Source organism: Saimiri boliviensis, chromosome 5 (genome assembly GCF_048565385.1).
Source record: "Saimiri boliviensis isolate mSaiBol1 chromosome 5, mSaiBol1.pri, whole genome shotgun sequence".
Classification (NCBI taxonomy): Eukaryota; Metazoa; Chordata; class Mammalia; order Primates; family Cebidae; genus Saimiri; species Saimiri boliviensis.
Window position 1 is genome coordinate 79,885,463 of NC_133453.1, and position 20,715 is coordinate 79,906,177.

The 20,715-nt window shown below is 36.2% G+C and overlaps 1 protein-coding gene across 25 annotated transcripts in view; it reads left to right on the forward strand.

Moving 5' to 3' along the window:
• BAZ2B (bromodomain adjacent to zinc finger domain 2B) overlaps positions 1–20,715 on the forward strand; it is a 423,693-nt gene that overhangs the window by 39,960 nt on the left and 363,018 nt on the right. For 24 of the 25 annotated variants that reach the window (XM_074399607.1, XM_074399604.1, XM_074399606.1 and 21 more), the window contains exon 3: positions 8,231–8,333. The gene's annotated coding sequence lies outside the window, so the exon portion shown is untranslated. Of the gene's footprint in view, positions 1–8,227; positions 8,334–20,715 lie in introns of all 25 variants that reach the window. The other variant, XM_074399602.1, reaches the window with a different exon arrangement.

A 20,715-nucleotide genomic window follows, 5' to 3' on the forward strand; every position in this document is an offset into this window, starting at 1 on the left:
GCCTTGCCGGCCAAAACAGTCGGGCTGGCAACCCGTGGGGTTCCTCCACCTGGGAATCTCCTGGTCTGTGGGCAATAAAAATCCGTCTGGAAATGCGGTGTCTACTCACCCTCTGCGCTTTCGCTGGGAGCTGCAATCCCGAGCTGCTCCTAAACGGCCATCTTGGATCTTCTCTAGGTTTCTAATATGTTTAAATAACTGGAGGATCTAAGCTTTCCTTTTCTTTATTAGGGTTTTTCTGCTAGGCTTTCATACTTACCTGTCATATGGATATTAGTATCAACTTGTTCAGTTGCAGACCACACTAATTTTATAAATTTCAGTATAATTAAAAAATTTGTAATAATGAATCTTTCTATTGATAAACAAAGGATATATTTGTTTATTCAAATCTACTTTTATTATTATTTGGAGTGTTTTAAAGTTTTCCTCAGAATGACTTTGCATGTTTGTTTTTAATTTATTCCAGATATTTTATTTTTTATTGCTATTTAAATGGACTTTTAAATTCTATTGTATCTTATAATTATTGTATGAAAAAAATGAAGAGTTTTAAAGACAAATAAAAAATAGAAAAGCAAAACATGAAGTTTCAAATAACAAATGCACAATGAACAAATTAAAAATGACAGATAACAAACTAGAAAAAATATTTGTAGTGTGTGTCCCAGACACAGGGTTATTATCTGTAATATGTTAAGAGTTGCTGAAAATAAAGGACAAAATGTACATTAACCTTATGGAAAAAAAATCTGTACTCTAAACAGATATCTAATACAAAAAATATTTTTTGAGACACAGTTTTGCTCTGTCATCCAGGCAGGAGTACAGTGGCAGGATCTCTGCTCACTGTCTGCCTCCTGGGTTCAAGTGATTCTCCTGCTTTAGCCTCCTGAGTAGCTAGGATTACAGGCACGTGCCACCACACCTGGCTTGTTTTTTGTATTTTTAGTAGAAATGGGGTTTCACTGTGTTAGCCAGGATGGTCTCAATCTCCTGACCTCGTGATCCGCCTGCCTCGGCCTCCCAAAGTACTGGGATTACAGGCATGAGCCACCACACCCGGCATAAAAAATTTTTTTAAACAACAGAATACATGCTCAGGTTACTCATGAGAAGAGGTGAGAGTACACTAATATATAATTTTTTTACTTATGAAATTGGCACAAACCCATGAATTTCCAACTGTCAGTGAGGATGTGAGGAATCAGGCATTGTCATACACTACTTACAGGATTACAAAGTGGTATCATACTGTGGAAAGGGATTTGGCATTATTTTGCTGTGTGTCATATACATTTACCCTTTCAAGCAGCAGTTTCATTGCTATGTCCCAAAATTTAATTTAAAAAAATGCAGTATGAATTATATACAAAGTTATTTATTATAATCATTTATTATAATCTTATTTCTAGTAGAAAGAGACTAGAAACAATTCAAATATCTATCAAGAGGGAATGGTTGACTAAAACATGGTACATCCACACAATTGTGAAACACAAGCCTGTAAAAAAGAATGAAGAATATCACTATATACTACTGGAGTGGTTTTTAAGATATTTTGTTAATTAAAATAGTGAAGTTCAGAAGACTACATAACATTCTATATTTTATCTGGCCCATTTTATCTGTATGGTTCAGAGGAATAGATCTGTACCAAAGTGCAGAGAGAAATGAGGATGGAAGATACAGAAAAGAGCTTAAGAGCCAAATGGGACATAGGGTGGCAAAGGTCTAACGAAAGGTAACATCTGTACATTTGGAAGTTAAGCCAGATAGTTCTCCATTACCCTTGGATCAAGGAATAAACTACAGTGTAAATTAGAAAAATATTTTGAGGCCGGGTGCAGTGGCTCACATCTGTAATCCTAGCACTTTGGGAAGCTAAGGTGGGTGGATCACTTGAGGTCAGGAGTTCAAGATCAGCCTGGCTAACATGGTGAAACCCCATCTCTCCTAAAATACAAAAATTACCAGGGCATGGTGGTGCATGCCTGTAATCCCAGCTACCCAAGAGGCTGAAATGGGAGAATTGTTTGAACCAGGAGTTGGAGGTTGCAGTGAGCCAAGATAGTGCCAGTGTACTCCAGCCTGGGTGACAGAGTGAGACTCCATCTCAAAAACAAAAAAAAAGGAAAAAATTTTGAAATAATGCTAAAAATAAGATAAAACTGATGGGATGCATTAAAAGCTATGCTCAGAATGAAACTTAGATCCTTACATGCATATAGTAAAAGAAGAAAGCACCCCAAATGATTTAAAAATTGATTTTTTAATATGTTAGAAAAATATCAGAAAGATAAAGTTAAGGAAAATAAAAGGTAATAAAGGTTAAAATAGAATTAATGAAATAGAAAATAAGCATATATTAGAAAAAAGCTAAAACTTACAAGTTCATTCTTTGGAAATATCATTAAAATTGATAACAATAATTGTCAGGAAAAGACAAGAAGACACAAATTGCCTTTATGCAAAATGAAGAAGGGGATATCATTACATATCCAACAGACTTTAGGAGGATGTTTTGAACTATGCTAATATGTTAGGAAATTTATGTGAAATGGCAAAGTTCCTGGAAAAATTCAACATACAAATAAAAGAAGTAGTCTATGTCTATATTTATTAACAATAGTTAAAAACCTTTCCACATAAAGACTTCAGGTTCCACTGGCTAATTATTTAAAACATTAAGAAATAGCATGCATGACCTTCCACCAAGTCTTTAAGAAAGTAGAATATAAATGAACACTTGCCAACTCATTTTATGAGACCAGCATATTTTGATAACCAGTTCTGACAACTAGAAAATAAAAGTCCCATATTTCTTTTTTGGAAAATAAAGACAAAATCTCCCTTATTGAACTTTAAGTTTGGTTGTAATTCAAGTGGAACAACTCCATCATACACTGCTAATAGATGACGGCATTTTGGACACTTTGTCACTGCTAAAACATTCGTGTGTGTGTGCGCGCGCGTGCGCGCACACACGCGCATGCATATATCGCTTTTCATTTCCATTTCTAGATATACCCCATATACATGAATATGTGCACCAATAAGATATGTACAAGAATCATAGCAGCATTATTCTACTAGTTTGAGCCCAGACTAGGCAACATAGTAGGACTTCATGTCTTAGAAAATGAATGAAATCCTATTGCTATTAGGTGCAGCAGCAGGGATATATCTCACTAACATAATGTTGAATCAATAAAACTCAGTGCAGACTAATATGTACTATATAATTTCATTTACGTAAAATTTAAATACATTCTAAATGGCCAGGTGCGGTGGCTCAAGCCTATAATCCCAGTACTTTGGAAGGCCGAGGCGGGTGGATCACGAGGTCAAGAGATCGAGACCATCCTGATCAACATGGTGAAACCCCGTCTCTACTAAAATACAAAAAAAATTAGCTGGGCATGGTGGCGTGTGCCTGTAATCCCAGCTACGCAGGAGGCTGAGGCAGGAGAATTGCTTGAACCCAGGAGGCGGAGGTTGCGGTGAGCTGAGATGGTGCCATTGCACTCCAGCCTGGGTAACAAGAGCAAAACTCCATCTCAAAAACAAAACAAAACCAAAAAACCAACAAAATTCTAAATTATTCAATATTGTTAGAATTCATAGTGCTTATTTTTGTGAATAATGATAGGGAGTAGTGATTAAGAAGCGTATATTAGAGGGGCTTCTGATGTGTTTGTAATGTTCTGTTTCTGGAACACTTGTCCACTTTGTAATGCTTTATAAAACTGTGTGCTTATGGTTTATGTACTTTTGTTGATTATACTTCAATATATATATGTTGATTAAATAAAACTACCCTTCTCCAAAAAGAAATACTTGAAAGTATAGCAACCAAATACAATACATATACATTTTTTGTTTGTAATTCCCAAAAAGAAAGCTGTAAAATAATTTGATGAGACAATTAAGTAAATTTGAATACTGACTGAATATTACTGAAAATGTCTGGCCTGGTGTGGTGGGTCATGCCTATAGTCTCAGCAATTTAGAAGCGGAGGTAGGAGGATACCTTGACTCCAGGAGCTTGAGACCAGCTTAGGCAGCATAGTGGAACCCCATCTCTACAAAAAAAAAAAAATTTAATTAGCCAGATGTGATGACACAGACCTGTAGTCCCAGCTATTTGGGAGGATGAGGTGGGAGGATTGCTTGAACTTGGGAGGTCACGCCTGTAGTGAGCTAAGCCATGATCATACCACTCCACTCCAGCCTGGATGACAGAATGTGAGAGACCCTGTTAAGAAAAAAGAAAATGATCGTGAATTTTTAGGTGTCAGAATGGTATAGCAGTTTTTTTTAAAGTTTCTTCTTTTATAGACACATTCTGAGGTAATTACACATGAAATGACAGGATGGATGGATGTAGTTTGCTTCTAAGTAATCCTGTAAGAGAAATGACTAGAGGTATTAGTCAGGGTTCTCTAGAGGGACAGAACTAATGGAATATATATATATATATATATATATATATATATATATATATATATGAATATATATATATATATAATTAACTCAAATATATATATATTTGAGTTAATTAAATATTACCTCACACAATCACAAGGTCCCACAACAGGCCATCTGCAGGCTGAGGAGCAAGGAGAGACAGTCTGAGTTCCAAAACTGAAGAACTTGGAGTCAGACGTTTGAGGGCAGGAAGCATCCAACACAGGAGAAAGTTGTAGGTTGGGAGGCTAGGCCGGTATCTCTTTGCAGATTTTTTTTCCTGCTTATATTCTAACCATACTGGCAGCTGATTAGATTGTAACCACTCAGATTAAGGGTGGGTCTGCCTTTCTCAGCCCACTGACTCAAATGTTAATGTCCTTTGGCAACCCTCACAGACACATCCAGGATCAGTACTTTGTATCCTTCAATCCAATCAACTTGACACTCAGTATTAACCATCACAGGTACAAAAGAAATAAGAATGCCCATATGTTCATAATATCTTAAACTGTATAAGAATATATGTGGGTTTATTATTATGACTTTTCCTACTATTCTGAATCCTTGGAAATTTATATAATGGATACTTACATTTTTGTAAATAAATAAAAATCCTTTTCACATAGCATAGCTGCAGACATTTTTGTTTTCTGCAACTATAAATTAACTTATATGGTATCACGTGTTAGAGAGAGGCTAAGAACTAGGAATGACAATTCTAATGGAAACCGTTTGGATGGAGGCCACACCACAATGGGACACAGTGATGGACTAACCATCTGCAACAGGCACAGTAAAATGGCAAACTGTTTTTCTTATCAGCAAACTGTATTGCCCATATAAATGAGAATTCCACCAGACCTGAGAAGCATACTTTTTGGGTGGAAGGGAAAGTGTATTTTTGAAGTAGAAGAGGATTTATATATATATATTTCTGACCCCTCTGCCTCAGTTATTGGAGAGTCTGGCAACACATTTTCCTGACTGAAAACAGGTAGTAACTTGACACATGAAATTATAACTTCTAATGTTGTCAATTAGTTGTGATTAATTTCACAAGATCAGTGAACCTATGTGGCATGTTTTAGGTTAAGCCAGACTTTGGATAAGGAAACTAACTAGTAGAAAAACTTATATGTCATTCAATGCAGTATCTTTTTTTAAAGCATAGCTTATAAGCTTAAGGGGCTAAAATATTATTACATTTACAAGCCTTATGTTAGAAAGGAAACTGAGACCCTCTGAGTATAAGTATATTGCTTTTTGGCCTTTTCCAAATAATATTGCCTGCTAACACAATCCAGGATTATTTGGAGAATAGCTGCTTAAGTGTTTGTAGCAGAAGAAAATAATATTTGTTTATAATATATTATTTGCTGTGAGAAAGCAAGAATACCTTTTCACATGTCTGGAAATGCTGACAAAGATGCCAAATTCAAGGAGCTTTTATTGGCCAAATGTTGACAATTTGAATATAAAAAAGAAGACCATGATTATGATAAATGGAACCAGTTGAATCTGTGAAAAGCCTGACATCCATGATGAGGCTCAAAAGGAGCAAGTACAATGTGCTCAGTAAAGTCCTACCCATCTATGTGAGTCAGTCCCCAGGTACAAAAAATACAAAAGTATACACCTCATGGTTGTTGGCCAAATGATCACTCACCAAGGCCCGAGGAGTGGACTATGGAGAGAAGAATTTGTGACCATGGACCTTAGTTTGTGTTCAGTGTAAGAACTCTTCAAATACAAGTGTTTTTGCAGGTGTTTTGAGGCAACCCTCAAGAAAGTGTTGGGCCTAATTTTGGACAGATGCTCATGGAAGCTTGAGACTTGGCCTATTACTCACTTGCCTCTCAGTAAACTCTCAGAAATATGCTAGGTGTATATGTTTACACCAGGTTAGCTGGCAAGCACTGCCCAAAGTCTGAAGCAACAGGATGAGGAGTCAGAAAGCCGTAACACTTCCCTCTCTCCAAAAGAATAAAGTAGATGCTGTTTATACCTGGAAAAACCTTCACTCTGGTTAGCATTACTGGCAACTGGATTTCGGTGAGGATTCTAAGGTCCCAAGATTCTGTATAAGATGTAGTGTTGTTTACTTTCTATTTTAATGAAAATTGTATAGTTTTATTTTCTTCTGTTTATCTTTCCAACTTGGGGAATTTATGGGAAAGAAAAAGACAATAGTGGCAGTTGTTGAACATTGTTTATGTGGGTGAGATCCCTTGGATTTAACAATTAAAACATTACAACTTATGTGTTTATGTGATCGACTGCTATAAATCAGCTACAATATAATCCTTAAGTACATTCATGGTTGTTAACACTACTTCCTCTTCAACATTTTTGAAATGTGTGCCATAAATCCTAATTGTCTCAACTGATTGTGAGCAGTCTTATATTCTAAAGCAAAATTATTGTTTTATTGCAACTAGAAAACTATTCTTATATCTTATACGAAAGTTTAGGATGTTTATATGAAAAATGAAATAGTAATGTCTAATATAAACTTTATACAAAAGTTTATGATATTTATATGGAAAATCAAATAGTAATGCCTAATATAACAATATATACACAAAGAAAAAAGAAATAAAGGTTTTCTGGGATGAAAATGAGGTGAAGAATTTTCAGTTGTATTTTTGAACAGCTCACAAGAGAACTATTCTAAGAGTTGTGGAACATTATTGCATACAGTTAGGATTAGTTATTTTATAAAGGAATTTGTTGATATGATTAAAAATTATATATACATGAGAAGTGACCATTAGAGGGAAAAACAACATGCTATCCAAATCTGAAAGGCCATTAGCATAAGCATCTCTAGTGTTTGTTCTTCATTATATAAATGTATCAGATTATTTGCTAAAAATACATGAACTTTTTCTGCTAACTTGACTAGTATACTGAGTATCCCTGAGCAGAAAGAGTTCCTATTCATTGACCACGCCTCCGAAAACTTCAGCAGGACCAGGCAATTATTATTATTATTTTTGTCTAATTGGTGAAAACATCCCAATAAATAACTGTTGTGTCTGATATATTCTCTTCTTTTTAAAATTGAGACATTTATATTTAAACTCAATTTAAAAACATTGCCTCTCTAGGTTCACTTTTAAAAGTATTTGAGGTAGTACCTTCTAGAAGAAATTAGTTATTTATGTCCTATATAGCTACTAATTATTTTCTGTCTTAATGTGTATCACCCTTGCATACATTTTTTTTAAAATTTGAAATGGTTCTTTGAGACAACGAAAGTATTGCAAGGAGCTCCAGTGGCCCAACTGAATTATAAAACATTAAACAGTAAGACCGCAGTTCTGAACATCAACCTTGACAGCTTATGAGTGAAGATAGTAGATAGTAAGGGAGGGCCAGATTTAAAGGTTCAATATGTTTGACATGACAAAATCAAGGGATGAGGAATATTGAGGTGCAGTTTAGAACCATGAGTACTATTCTTGGAAAAGCAGGCTTAGACACACTTATAATCTGAAACCTAAGATAAAGAAAATAATTATGAAAGCAGACAGAGAAAAGTTTGCTTTACATACAAAAGAACAATAATTTGAAGGACAACATTTTTCATCAGAAAGCATAGTGGCCAGAAGACAGTATAACATCATCTTAAAACCTGAAACAATAAATCAAGTCAGTCCAGAATTCTGTGTCCAGTGGAAGTATCCTTCAGAAATGATGGCAAAATTAAGACAATTTTACAAATGGGAAACTAAGAGAAATTTGTCTCCAGCAGACCTATACTACAAGAAATGATAATGGAAGTTCTTCAGTTGAAAAAGAAATGATATTAACAGAAAACTTGGACCTTCAGGAGCAAATGAAGAACATCAGAAATGGTAAATATCTGGATAAAAATAAAATACTATTTTTATCCTTTTAAGTTCTTTAAAACTACCTTTAAATATATAAAACAAAATTATAACATTGGAGTTTTAGAGTTTTGAATATATGCAGATGTAATACATATTTACATTACTTTTATTTACAATAAAGGTTTTATAACTACTATAAAATACATAAAACTATAACAATATATGGTATGTGGCAAGGGGACAGGTGATTAAAGTGACCTAAATGCTTGCAAGGCGTATGTATTTTACATGAAGAGAAGAGATAATAGTGTTCTGCTTGAACTCTGAAAGGTTAGAGATATATATTGTGATACATCTCTAGAGATTAGTGAAATTGCTAAAAAGAAAGTGCAAAGAGGTATATCTCATAAGCCAATAGAATTGTTAAAATGCAGTACTAAAAAGTATTTAAATTATCTTTCTAAAAAGTAGGAAAGAAGCTGAGCATGGTGGCTCATATTCCAGCACTTTGGGAGGCCAAGGTGAGTGGGTTCACTTGAGGTCAGGAGTTCAAGACCAGCCTGGCCAACATGGTGAAACCCCATCTCTAGTAAATATACAAAACTTAGCCAGGCATGGTGGTGCATGCCTGTAATTCCAGCTACTCAGGAGGCTGAGGCAGAAGAATCACTTGAACCCAGGAGGCAGAGGTTGCAGTGAGTCCAGGTTACATCAGTGCACTTCAGCCTGGACAATAGAGCAAGACTCCATCTCAAAAAAAAAAAAAAAAAAAAAAAAAAAGGAAAGAACAACAGGAACTACTGCAACAACAAATAGAGATAACAGAACCAAGTAATAAAATTATTAAATGAAATTCAGTTATAACAATGATTACATTAAATATTAAACATCCAGATACTAAAATTTAAAGGCAGGTTGTTAGAGCAGATATAAAACAAAGAAGAGACTATACTTCCTATAAGAGATATACCCTAGGCTGAAAATTACAAACATGTTAAAAGTAAATGAATAGATAAAACTATACCAGGCAAACAGCATAAAAAGAAAAACAGCTATATTAATATCAGATGAAATCGCTTTTAAGACTGAGAGTATTACCAGAGAGAAAGAGTGATATTTCTCTCTTTTTTTTTTTTTTTTTTTTTTTTTTTTTTGTGAAACAGTGTCTGATTCTATCTTCCAGGCTGGAGTGCAGTGGCCTTATCTCTGCTCACGGCAACCTCCACCTCTCTGGTTCAAGTGATTCTCCTACCTCAGCCTTCTCAGTAGCTGGGATTACAGGCACATGCCACCACACGTGGCTAATTTTTATATTTTTAGTAGAGACAAGATTTCACTGTGTTGACCAGGCTGGTCTAGAACTCCTGACCTCAAGTGATCTACCCGCCTCAGGCTCCCAAAGTGCTGGGATTACAGGCATGAGCCACCACGCCTGGCCAAGAGTGATATTTCATGATTAAAGGCACAATTCAAGAAAACATAATACAAATGCCTGTGTAACAGCAACTTAAACATGTATGAAGCAAAAATTGAGAACATGCATGAAGCAAAAATTGAGATCATAGTAGAAGATTTTAATACTCCCTTCTTAGTTATTGATAGAACAACTAAAAAAATCTGTAAAGACATAGAAAATTTACACAACACTATGAACTATTTTGATCTAATAGATACATTTGGAATACTATACCTAAATAACTGCCAAATACATTTTTTATGTTTACATGGTATATTCTCATACAGAGACCATGTGATAGACAATAAAACAAATTGAAAAGGAATGAAATTATGCAGTTTGTTCTCTTACTACACAGAATTAAAAATTGATAACAATAAGATAGGAAAATACCAAATATTTTGAATAATTTGAGGAACGTAGATAAAGTAGTGCTTACAGGGTAACATAGCTTCAATTTCTTTGTTTTTCTGAGACAGACTCTCTTGCTCTGTCACCCAGATGGGAGTAATGTGGCATGATCTCAGCTCACTGCAACCTGTGCCTCCCAGGTTCAAGCAATTATCCTGCCTCAGCCTCCCGAGTAGCCAGCATCACAGGCATGCACCACCACACCTGGCTGATTTTTGTATTTTTAGTAGAGACAGGGTTTCACCATGTTGGCCAGGTTGGTCTCAAACTCCTGACCTCAAGTGATTGGCCTGCCTCGGCCTCCCAAAGTGCAGGGATTACAGGTGTGAGCCATTTCAGTTTCTTTTTTTTCTTTTTCTTTTTCTTTTTTTTTTTTTTGAGACGGAGTTTCGCTCTTGTTGCCCAGGCTGGAGTGCAATGGCACATTCTCAGCTCACCACAACCTCCGCCTCCTGAGTTCAAGCAATTCTCCTGTCTCAGCATCCCAAGTAGCTGGGATTACAGGTATGTGCCACCACGTCCGGCTAATTTTTTGCATTTTTAGTAGAGAAGGGGTTTCACCATGTTCGCCAAGATGGTCTCAATCTCTTGACCTCGTGATCCACCCTCCTCGGCCTCCCAAAGTGCTGGGATTGCAGGCGTGAGCCACTGCATCCGGCCCCGTTTGTTTCTTAAATTAGAAAACAAAACTTTTAAATTAATGACCTAAGATTTTAAAAAACTAGACTAGGAAAAGCAAATGGAACCTAAACTAAGTAGAAGGAAGAAGGAATAAAGATAAGAACAGAAATCCACCACCCAAAAAACAAATGAGAGAAAAATGGCAAAACCAATATATGATTATTTGAAAAGAAAAACAAAATAAACATGTACTTACCTAAATGATTGAGAAAGAAGAGAAAGCAGTTGACAAAATTAAACATGCATTCATGATATAAACTAAGTAAACCAGGAACAATAGGGAACTTCTGAATCTGAAAAGGAGAATATACTGGAAAACCCCCAATTGACATCATATATAACAGTGAAGGATGGAATATATTACCACAAAGATTAGAAACATAGAAAGAATGACCTCTTTTGTCACTTATATTTAACATTGTACCAAATGCTCTAAACATTGCATTAGGGCAAAATAATAACAGTAATGTGTATAAAGGTCCTAAAGAGCAAAGTAAAAATGTCCCTCTGCAAAAGCAACTACTAGAACAAATGAATGAATGAACAACATTAGAGAATATAAAGTTAAGATAAAATGAGTTGAATGTTTTATATACTAGTAGCAAACAATTGGTATTTTAAAAAATGTTTTATCAAAATATAATACTTAGGAATAAAGATAACAAAATACATTTCCAATCTCTACCCAGAAAACTATAAAACACTGATGAGAGAACTTTTAAGTGACTGAATTTAATAGATATACCATGTTCATGAATTACAACACTCAAGATTATTGACATGTTGTTTCTAATCAAACTGATTAATAAAACCGATATAATTTCAGTAAACATTTCCATAGACCATTGTGAGAGAACATGAAAAGCTGATCAATTTGAAAATGCACAAAAACAAACAGTAATAGGCAATGCAATTTTTTAAATGATAAAAATTGGAGAACCTATCAAGATTTTAAGACTTCAAGTTATAATCATAACTATTTGTTATTAATGAATTGAAATGCCCATGGAACAATGGAACAGAATCAAATCTTAAAATAGGCCCGACGAACACATATATAATTAGCTGATTTTCACCAAGGATGCCAAGATAATTTAGTGAGGGAATGGAGAGTTTGTTTGTTTTTTTAGACAGGATCACACTCTCACCCAGACTGCAGTGCAGTGGCACAATCTAACCTTACTACATCCTCCACCTCCCAGTTCAAGCACCTGTAATCCCAGCTACTTGGGAGGCTGAGGCAGGAAAATTGCTTGAACCCGGGAGGGAGAGGCTGCAGTGAGCTGAGACCACGTCATTGCACTCCAGCCTGGGTAATAGAGTGAGTGAGACTCTGTCTCAAAAAAAAAAAAAAAAAAAGTTAGCAACAGGCTGTGCACAGTGGCTCACTCTTGTAATCCCAGCACTTTGGGAGGCCAAGGCGGGCAGATCACCTGAGGTCAGGAGTTCAAGAACAGGCTGCCCAACATGGTGAAACCCTGTCTCTACTAAAAATACAAAAAAATGGCCAGGAATGGTAGTGGGTGCCTGTAATTCCAGCTGCTAGGGAGGCTGAGGCAGAAGAATGACTTGAACCCAAGAGGTGAGGTTGCAGTGAGCCACGATTGCACCATTGCACTCCAGCCTGGGCAACAAGGTGAAACATCTCAAAAAAAAAAAGCAACAAAAGAAAATTACAGGAGCAAAACAGTCTCCAAAATGTGTGTGTGTGTGTGTGTGTGTGTGTGTTTGTGTGTGTGTATGTATATATATATATAAATGAAAATTAGCCAGATATGGTGGCAGGCACCTATAATCCTAGCTACTCAGGAGGCTGAGGCAGGAGAATCGCTGGAATCCAGGAGGCAGAGGTTGCAGTGAGCTGAGATTGTGCCACTGTACTTCCCCACAGGTGACAGTACAAGACTCTGTCTCAAAGAGAAGAAAAAAAAAATTGTAGTGTATCCATGCAATGGAATACTACTCAGCAATATAAAAAGGTGAACGATTCACACACACATTACAATATGGTTGAAGTTCAAAGTAATTTTTCTAAGTGAAGTGACCCATACAAAATAGGAATACATACTGTATGATTTCATTTATATAAAGCTATATAAACAAAATAGACAAATCTCCAGTGGCAAAAATAGATTGTTAGTTGCTTGGAGATGGGAAGAAGGGGAGTAAGGAGGGAGAAAAGATTACAAAAGTGATGAAAAAACATTTTGGAGTGATGGATATATTCATTATCTTGATTATGGTATTGTTTCACGAGAATATTCATAAGTCACAATTTATCAAATTGTACATTCTACATGTATGTATTTTGTATATCAATTATACTATAATGTTATTTTTAAAATAAATATTGGTGGCCAGGCATGATGGCTTATGCCTGTAATCCTAGCACTTTGGGAGGCTGAGGTAGGTGGATCACTTGAGGTCAGGAATTTGAGACCAGACTGACCAGCATGGTAAATCCCCATGTCTACTAAAAGTACAAAAATTAGCTGGGCGTGGTGGTCCACGCCTATAATCCCAGCTGCTGAGGAGGCTGAGGCTGGAGAATTGTTTGAACATGGAAGGTGGAGGTTGCAGTGAGCTGAGTCATGCCACTACACTCCAGCTTGGGCAACAGGGTGATACTCCATCTGAAAAAAAAAAAAAAAAAAAAAAAAGGGCTGGGCGCGGTGGCTCAAGCCTGTAATCCCAGCACTTTGGGAGGTTGAGGCGGGCGGATCACGAGGTCGAGAGATCAAGACCATCCTGGTCAACATGGTGAAACCCCGTCTCTACTAAAAATACAAAAAATTAGCTGGGCATGGTGGCACGTGCCTGTAATCCTAGCTACTCAGGAGGCTGAGGCAGGAGAATTGCTTGAACCCAGGAGGTGGAGGTTGCGGTGAGCCGAGATCGCACCATTGCACTCCAGCCTAGGTAACAAGAGCGAAACTCCGTCTCAAAAAAAAAAAAAAAAAATATGGGGGAGTATGTGGAGTAATTGGAACCCTTGTACACTGCTTGTGGGAGAGAAAACCATGTTGTTGCTTTGCACAGTTGGGCAGTTTCTTAAAAAGTTAAACATAAAGTTACCATTAAATCACTTCTACAACTAGGTATATGCTCAAGAGAAATGAAAACATGTGTCCACAGAAGTAGTCACAGATTAATGTTCTTGACAGCATCATAATGGCCAAAAGATGGAAACAACTCAAATTCTATTAAATGAAGAAAGGATAAACAAAATGTTACATATCTATATAGTGGAATATTATTCATTCATAGAAAGGAATGAAGTACTAATTCATGGTACAAGACGGTTGACTCTCCAAAACATTATGCTAAGTGAAATAAGCCAAAAATGAAAGTACAGATATATGATTTCACTTATTTATGGTATATATGTTACCTTGTAGAGGCAAATTAATAGAGACAAAGCAGAATAGAGCTTACTACATGCTATGGGGAGAAAGGAATGAGGAGTTACTGTTTAATGAGTATAGAGTTTCTGTTTGGCATGGTGGAAAAGTGGAAATGGAAAATGATGATGGTTGCACAAAATTATGAATATGTTTAATGTCACTGAATTGTACACTTAAAATGTTTAAAATAATAAATTAATGTTATATTTATTATTTATTTATTTATTTATTTATTTTGAGACAGAGTCTCACACTGTCCCTGGGGCTAGAGTGCAGTGGCTCAATCTTGGCTCACTGCAACCTCTGCCTCCTGGGTTCAAGCAATTCTCCTGCCTCAGCCTCCTGAGTAGCTGGGATTACAGGCACCTACTGCCGCACCCAGCTAATTTTTTTTATTTTTAGTAGAAACAAGGTTTCACCATCTTGGCCATGCTGGTCTCAAACTCCTGACCTCATGATTCGCCTGCCTTGGTTTCTCAAAGTGCTGGGATTACAGGCGTGAGCCACTGTACCTGGCCAATGTTATATTTATTTTACCTTACTGAAAAAGTAATACATGAAATTATGATACTGTAATGAATAGAAGACTTCCAGTTATAGCGTTGGAAATAGTTGATGATTCCTCCCACAAAAAAATAAGTATAAAAGTGGATAAATTTGGCAAAAACAACTTCTGTACACTGGAAATCAACCCAAAGCAGACAACACATTGAGAAACACAAATCTTGAAAAACTGTTGCAGTTTGAGTATGAATAGTGAGAATCTGTGGCCTTCCTGTCTGGAGCTGTTCCTATACCTCTACTCCAGGGAACTTAGTGGACAAGAATGGTAGTTTTACCAGCTTTTGACTGGCTATGGATACTATGACATATGATGTCAGAGGAATACTCAGAAGTGGAGAGTAAAAATTTGTGTGATTGCCCGCTAAAATTGTCAAATTAGTCTTAAAGTGATGGGGAAAACCCCAGTTTTGTTAACCAAAAGTTGCAGTCTCACTTGGGAGACCTAGAAATGAGGTATTTATATAGGGGCTCTCCAAACATCACTTGCTAACTAGCAAACTACACATGTTCAAAGAATACCCAAGAGCATCTGGCAAAAAGTAAAAAGACAAAGGAGACTAAAGATTTGGCTCAAACTTTTAGTAGGTTCTGTAACCCACACACAGATAATTGGCAAATGGTAAAAATCTTATTGGCTCAAGGTCTTTAAGCACAAGAATTAAGGCTGATTGAGCCACAACCATTGGCTGACTACTGAGTAGTGTTGAAACAGGCAAATTCTAGGAAGCCAGATTACAAAATAATAGTAGGAATAAAGAAACTGAACAGAAACATTTGTGGAAGAAATTATACAAATTCTCTACAATCTCTTCCAGAAAATAGAAGAGAAGGAATGCTTCCTAACACATTCTGTCAAGCTGGAATTATTCCAGTACCAAACTAGACAAAGACATTACAAGAAAAGGAAAGTACAGATCAAAATCTTTCATGAATATATATGCAAAAATCTTCAACTAAGGCCAGCCATGATGGCTAATACCTGTAATCTCAGCACTTTGGGAGGCCAAGGTGGGAAGATTGCTTGATCCCATGAGTTCAAGACCAGCCCAGGCAACATGGGGAGACCCCATCTTTTCAATACAAATAAAATTTAGCTGGGTGCAGTGGCTCACACCTGTAATCAGAGCACTTTGGGAGGCCAAGGCAGGTGGATTGCCTGAGCTCAGGAGTTCAAGACCAGCCTGAGCAACATGGTAAAATCCCATCTCTCCTAAAATACAAAAAATTAGCCAGGCCTCAGTGGCATGTCCCTGTAGTCCCAGCTACTCAGGATGTTGAAGCACAAGAATCCCTTGAACCAGGGAGGCAGAGGCTGTAGTGAGCCGAGATTGTGCCACTGCACTCCATCCTGGACAACAGAGAGAGACTCTGTCTCTAAAAAAAAAATAAATAAAATAAAAATAATATTTAGCTGATCATAGTGGTACATGCCTGTGGTTCTATATACTCGTGAGGCTTAGGTGAGAGGATCTCTTGAACCCAAGAGATCAAGGTTGCAGTGAATCAGGATTCTGCCACTGTATTCCAGGGTAAGTGACAGAGCAAGACTCATTTGCAAAAAAATATTTTTTTCAACTAAATATTAGCAAATCAAATCCCACAGTACACAAAAACAATTATATACCATGACCAAGTGGTATTTATTCCAATTATGCAAGGTTGGTTTAGCAAAGAGGAACTGATGAATTTCATGACATCAACTGACTAAAGAAATCATATGATCACATCAGAAGATGCATAAAAAGAATTTGACAAAGTCCAACACCTATTTTTGACAAAAATATTTTTCAGACTGAGAATAGAAGGGTATTCCCTTAAGTTGATAAAGGACATCAACAGAGAAACGACTTCTAAAATACTTAATGGTGAGAGACTTTATCTTCCTACTAAGATCAGAAACATTTTACCACTCCCATTCAATGTCATACTGAAGTACCTATTTAATTCAATAAGACAAGAAAAACAAAATGCCTGCAGATTGGGAAAGAAGAAATAAAACTATTGTTTGCAAATTTAAAGAATCAACCGAAAAATCTGGAACTAATAACTACTTATATGAAAGTTGCAAGATACAAAGTTAATATACAAAATCCAGTTGCCTCCTTATATACTAGCAATGAACAATTTGAATTTGACATTAAAAACCACAATACCTTTTACATTACCACCAAATGTTAGTACTTAGATATAAATCTGACAAAGTATATATAAGAACTATGTGAGGAAAACTACAAAACTTGACAAAAGAAATAAAAAAATCTAAGTTAATTGTGAGATATTCCATGTACATGGATAGGAAGAGTCTATTATGTCAAGATATCAGTTCTTTCCAACTTAATTTATAGATTCAACACAATCCCAATCCTAGTCCTTGCCAATTATTTTGGGGACATCAACAAGCTGATTCTGAAGTTGAATAAAGGCAAAAGATGCATAATAGCCAACAAAATATTGAAGGACAAGGTTAGAGGACTGATACTCCCCAACTTCATGGCTTACTGTAAAGCTACAGTAATCAACACAGTGTGAGTGTGATAATAATAAAAGAGAGGACAAGTTGATACAGAACATAGAAACAGACCTACACAAATAATAGTCAATGGATCTTTAACAAAAAAGCAAAGGTAATTTAATGTAGAAAGGATAGTCCTTTCAACAAATAGTGCTGGAACTGGACATCTAATGCAAAAAAAATTAAACATAGACCTTACAGCTTCCAGAAAAATTAATTTAGCATAAATAGACCGAAATGTAAAACTACAAAACTATAAAACTCCTGGAAGATAACACTGGAGAAAATCTAAGTGACCTATATTTTGCAGTGAATTTTTAGATACAACACCAAAAGCATATACTCCATAAAAGAAAAAATTGATAAGTTGCACATGATTAAAATTTAAAACTTCTCTGCAAAAGACACCATTAAGAGAATGAAAAGATAAGCCACAGAGTGGGAGAAAATATTTGCAAAATACATATCCGATGACTGTTCTTCAAACATGCCATGAATTATTTAAAATTAAAAAATAAGGAAACAGACAATCCGATTTAAAAATGAGCAAAGGATCTAAATATATATTTCACCAAAAAAATACACATGGCAAATAAGCATATGAAAAGATGCTCAGCATCATATACCATTAGAGAATTGTTAATTAAAATGTGAGTGTTACATCCAGACAATGGAATATTATTCAGCACTAAAAAGAAATGACCTATTAAATGAAAGAACCTAGAGAAACCTTAAATACATATTGCCAAGTGAAAGAATCCAATCCAAAAAGATTACAGACTGTTTAAATCCAACTATATGACATTCTGCAAATGGCAGATCTGTGGAGACAGTAAAAAGAGCAGTGGTCATCAAGGGATTCAGGGTGAGGTAGAGAGAGAAGGATGAAGGGGTGGAGCACATAATTTTTAGAATCATGAAACTATCCTGTATGATACTGTAATAGTGGATACATGTCATCATACATTTGTCAAAACTCATAAGAAGCAACGGAAAGCAAACCCCCTGCTGTAATCTGCAATTTTAATTAATAATGTATCAGTATTGGCTCATTAGTTGTGGCCAATATACCATAGTTATTCAAGACATTAATAACTGGGGAAGAGGTTTGAGGGGTTATAAGGGAACTCTCTGTACTTGCAGCTTATTTTTCCATAAAACTAAAATTGCTTTAAAACGTATATTAATTTTTAAAAGAATAATCAGAGACATTAGTAGCTGCACACTGCTGGAGAGACAAAACCTGCAATTTAAGTCTAGGCAAGTTACCAAAAATAAATAAACAGGCCAGGTGCCCTGGCTCACACCTGTAATCCCAGCACTTTGAGAGGCTGAGGCAGGTGGATCATGAGATCAGGAGTTCAAGACCAGCCTGGCCAACATGGTGAAACCCTCTCTATTAAAAATACAAAAATTAGCTGGGCAGGGTGGTGTGTGCCTGTAATCCCAGCTTTTTGGGAGGCCGAGGCAGGAGAATTACTTGAATCAAGACCCGGGAGGCAGAGGTTGCAGTGAGCTGAGGTCGTGCCACTGCACTCTAACCTGGACTACAGAGCGAGATTTCATCTCGAAAAATAATAATAATAATAAACAAAACTTTCAGAAAAATAAAACAGAATTTAGAGTTGCTACGTGCTCTCTAAAAGTCAAAACTACTAGACCAAAGATGAGACATGCTCTGGAAATAAAGCAATCAATAGATACTGAATCTGAGTGGGCCCAGATGTTAGATTTTGAAAGGACCTCAACTCAGCTATTAAAAATATGTTCAAATTTGTTTTAAAACTTACATTCGGCCGGGCACAGTGGGTCACGCCTATAATCCCAGGACATTGGGAGGCTGAGATGGATGGATCACAAGGTCAAGAGATCAAACCAACCTGGTCAACGTGGTGAAACCTTGTCTTTACTAAAAATACAAAAATTAGCTGGGCATGGTGGCACATGCCTGTAGTCCCAGCTACTCAGGAGGCTGAGGCAGGAGAATTGCTTGAACCCAGGAGGCGGAGGTTGTGGTGAGCGGAGATCATGCCATTGCACTCCAGCCTGGGTAACAAGAGCAAAACTCAATCTCAAAAAAAAAAAAAAAAAAACAACTTACATTCAAAGAACTAATGGGAAACATAGTAACAATGACTCATCATAAAGGGGGAATCTAAATAGATAAATATAATCTATAGAAAAGGAACCAAGTAGAAATTCTAGAGCTTAAAAGTAAGATAACTGAAATGAAAAATTTCCTAAATGGACTTAGCAGCAAATTGAAACACTCAGTAAACTTGAAGATCATTAAAAATTACCCAATGAGATCGTTAGAAATTATCCAGTGCAATGTCAGATATCCAGTATACATGTAATGGGCATCCCAGTATGAGGTTGCTGGGGGAGACGAAATAATTGAAGAAATAATTAATGAACACCTCCCAGTTTTGATATCCAGAGGATATCACCTCTCAGTTTTCATATCCAGAGGAAAGAAGGAAGAGGATTGGTAAAAGTAAATTTATGGTAAAAAAACTTTTTTATTTTATTTTTTATTTTACTTGAGGTGTATACTATATCCAGCATTTCTCCCCATGTTATCCCTCCCAGTAAAATACTTTAAAATATATTGTTTCTGTTTTCCTAATTTTTTCAAAATGCAAAGTGTTTAATAACTATATCATTTTTGTTGAATGTATAACATGTAAATATAATTGACATTAATAATAGTAAGGAGGGTGATGGAAATGGAACATAAAGGAGCAATTGCTTAAAATAAGATTAAGTGAGTCTTTTAAAGTAGATTGTTATAAATTAGAGACTATTAGTATAATCCACAAAGTAATGGACTGGAAAGTAACTATACACACACACACACAAACATGTGTTTAGTATACTTGTTTAACATAAAAGATCATATAGGAGTATCAGAGGACCGAAAAGGACATATAGGAAAAAAAAGAACAAGATGAGAAGTACAAATTCAACTCTATCAGTAATTACAATGAATGTGAATGGACTTCAGTCAAATGGTAGAAATTTACATCCCTTATTTATTTATTTATTTATTTATTTATTTATTTATTTATTTATTTTTTGAGATGGAGTTTCGCTCTGGTTACCCAGGCTATAGTGCAATGGCACCATCTCGGCTCACCGCAACCTACGCCTCCTGGGTTCAGGCAATTCTCCTGCCTCAGCCTCCTGAGTATCTGGGGTTACAGGCACGCGCCACCACGCCCAGCTAATTTTTGTATTTTTAGTAGAGACGGGGTTTCACCATGTTGACCAGGATGGTCGCCATCTCTTGACCTCGTGATCCACCCGCCTCGGCCTCCCAAAGTGCTGGGATTACAGGCGTGAGCCACCGCACCCGGCCTTACATCCCTTTATTTC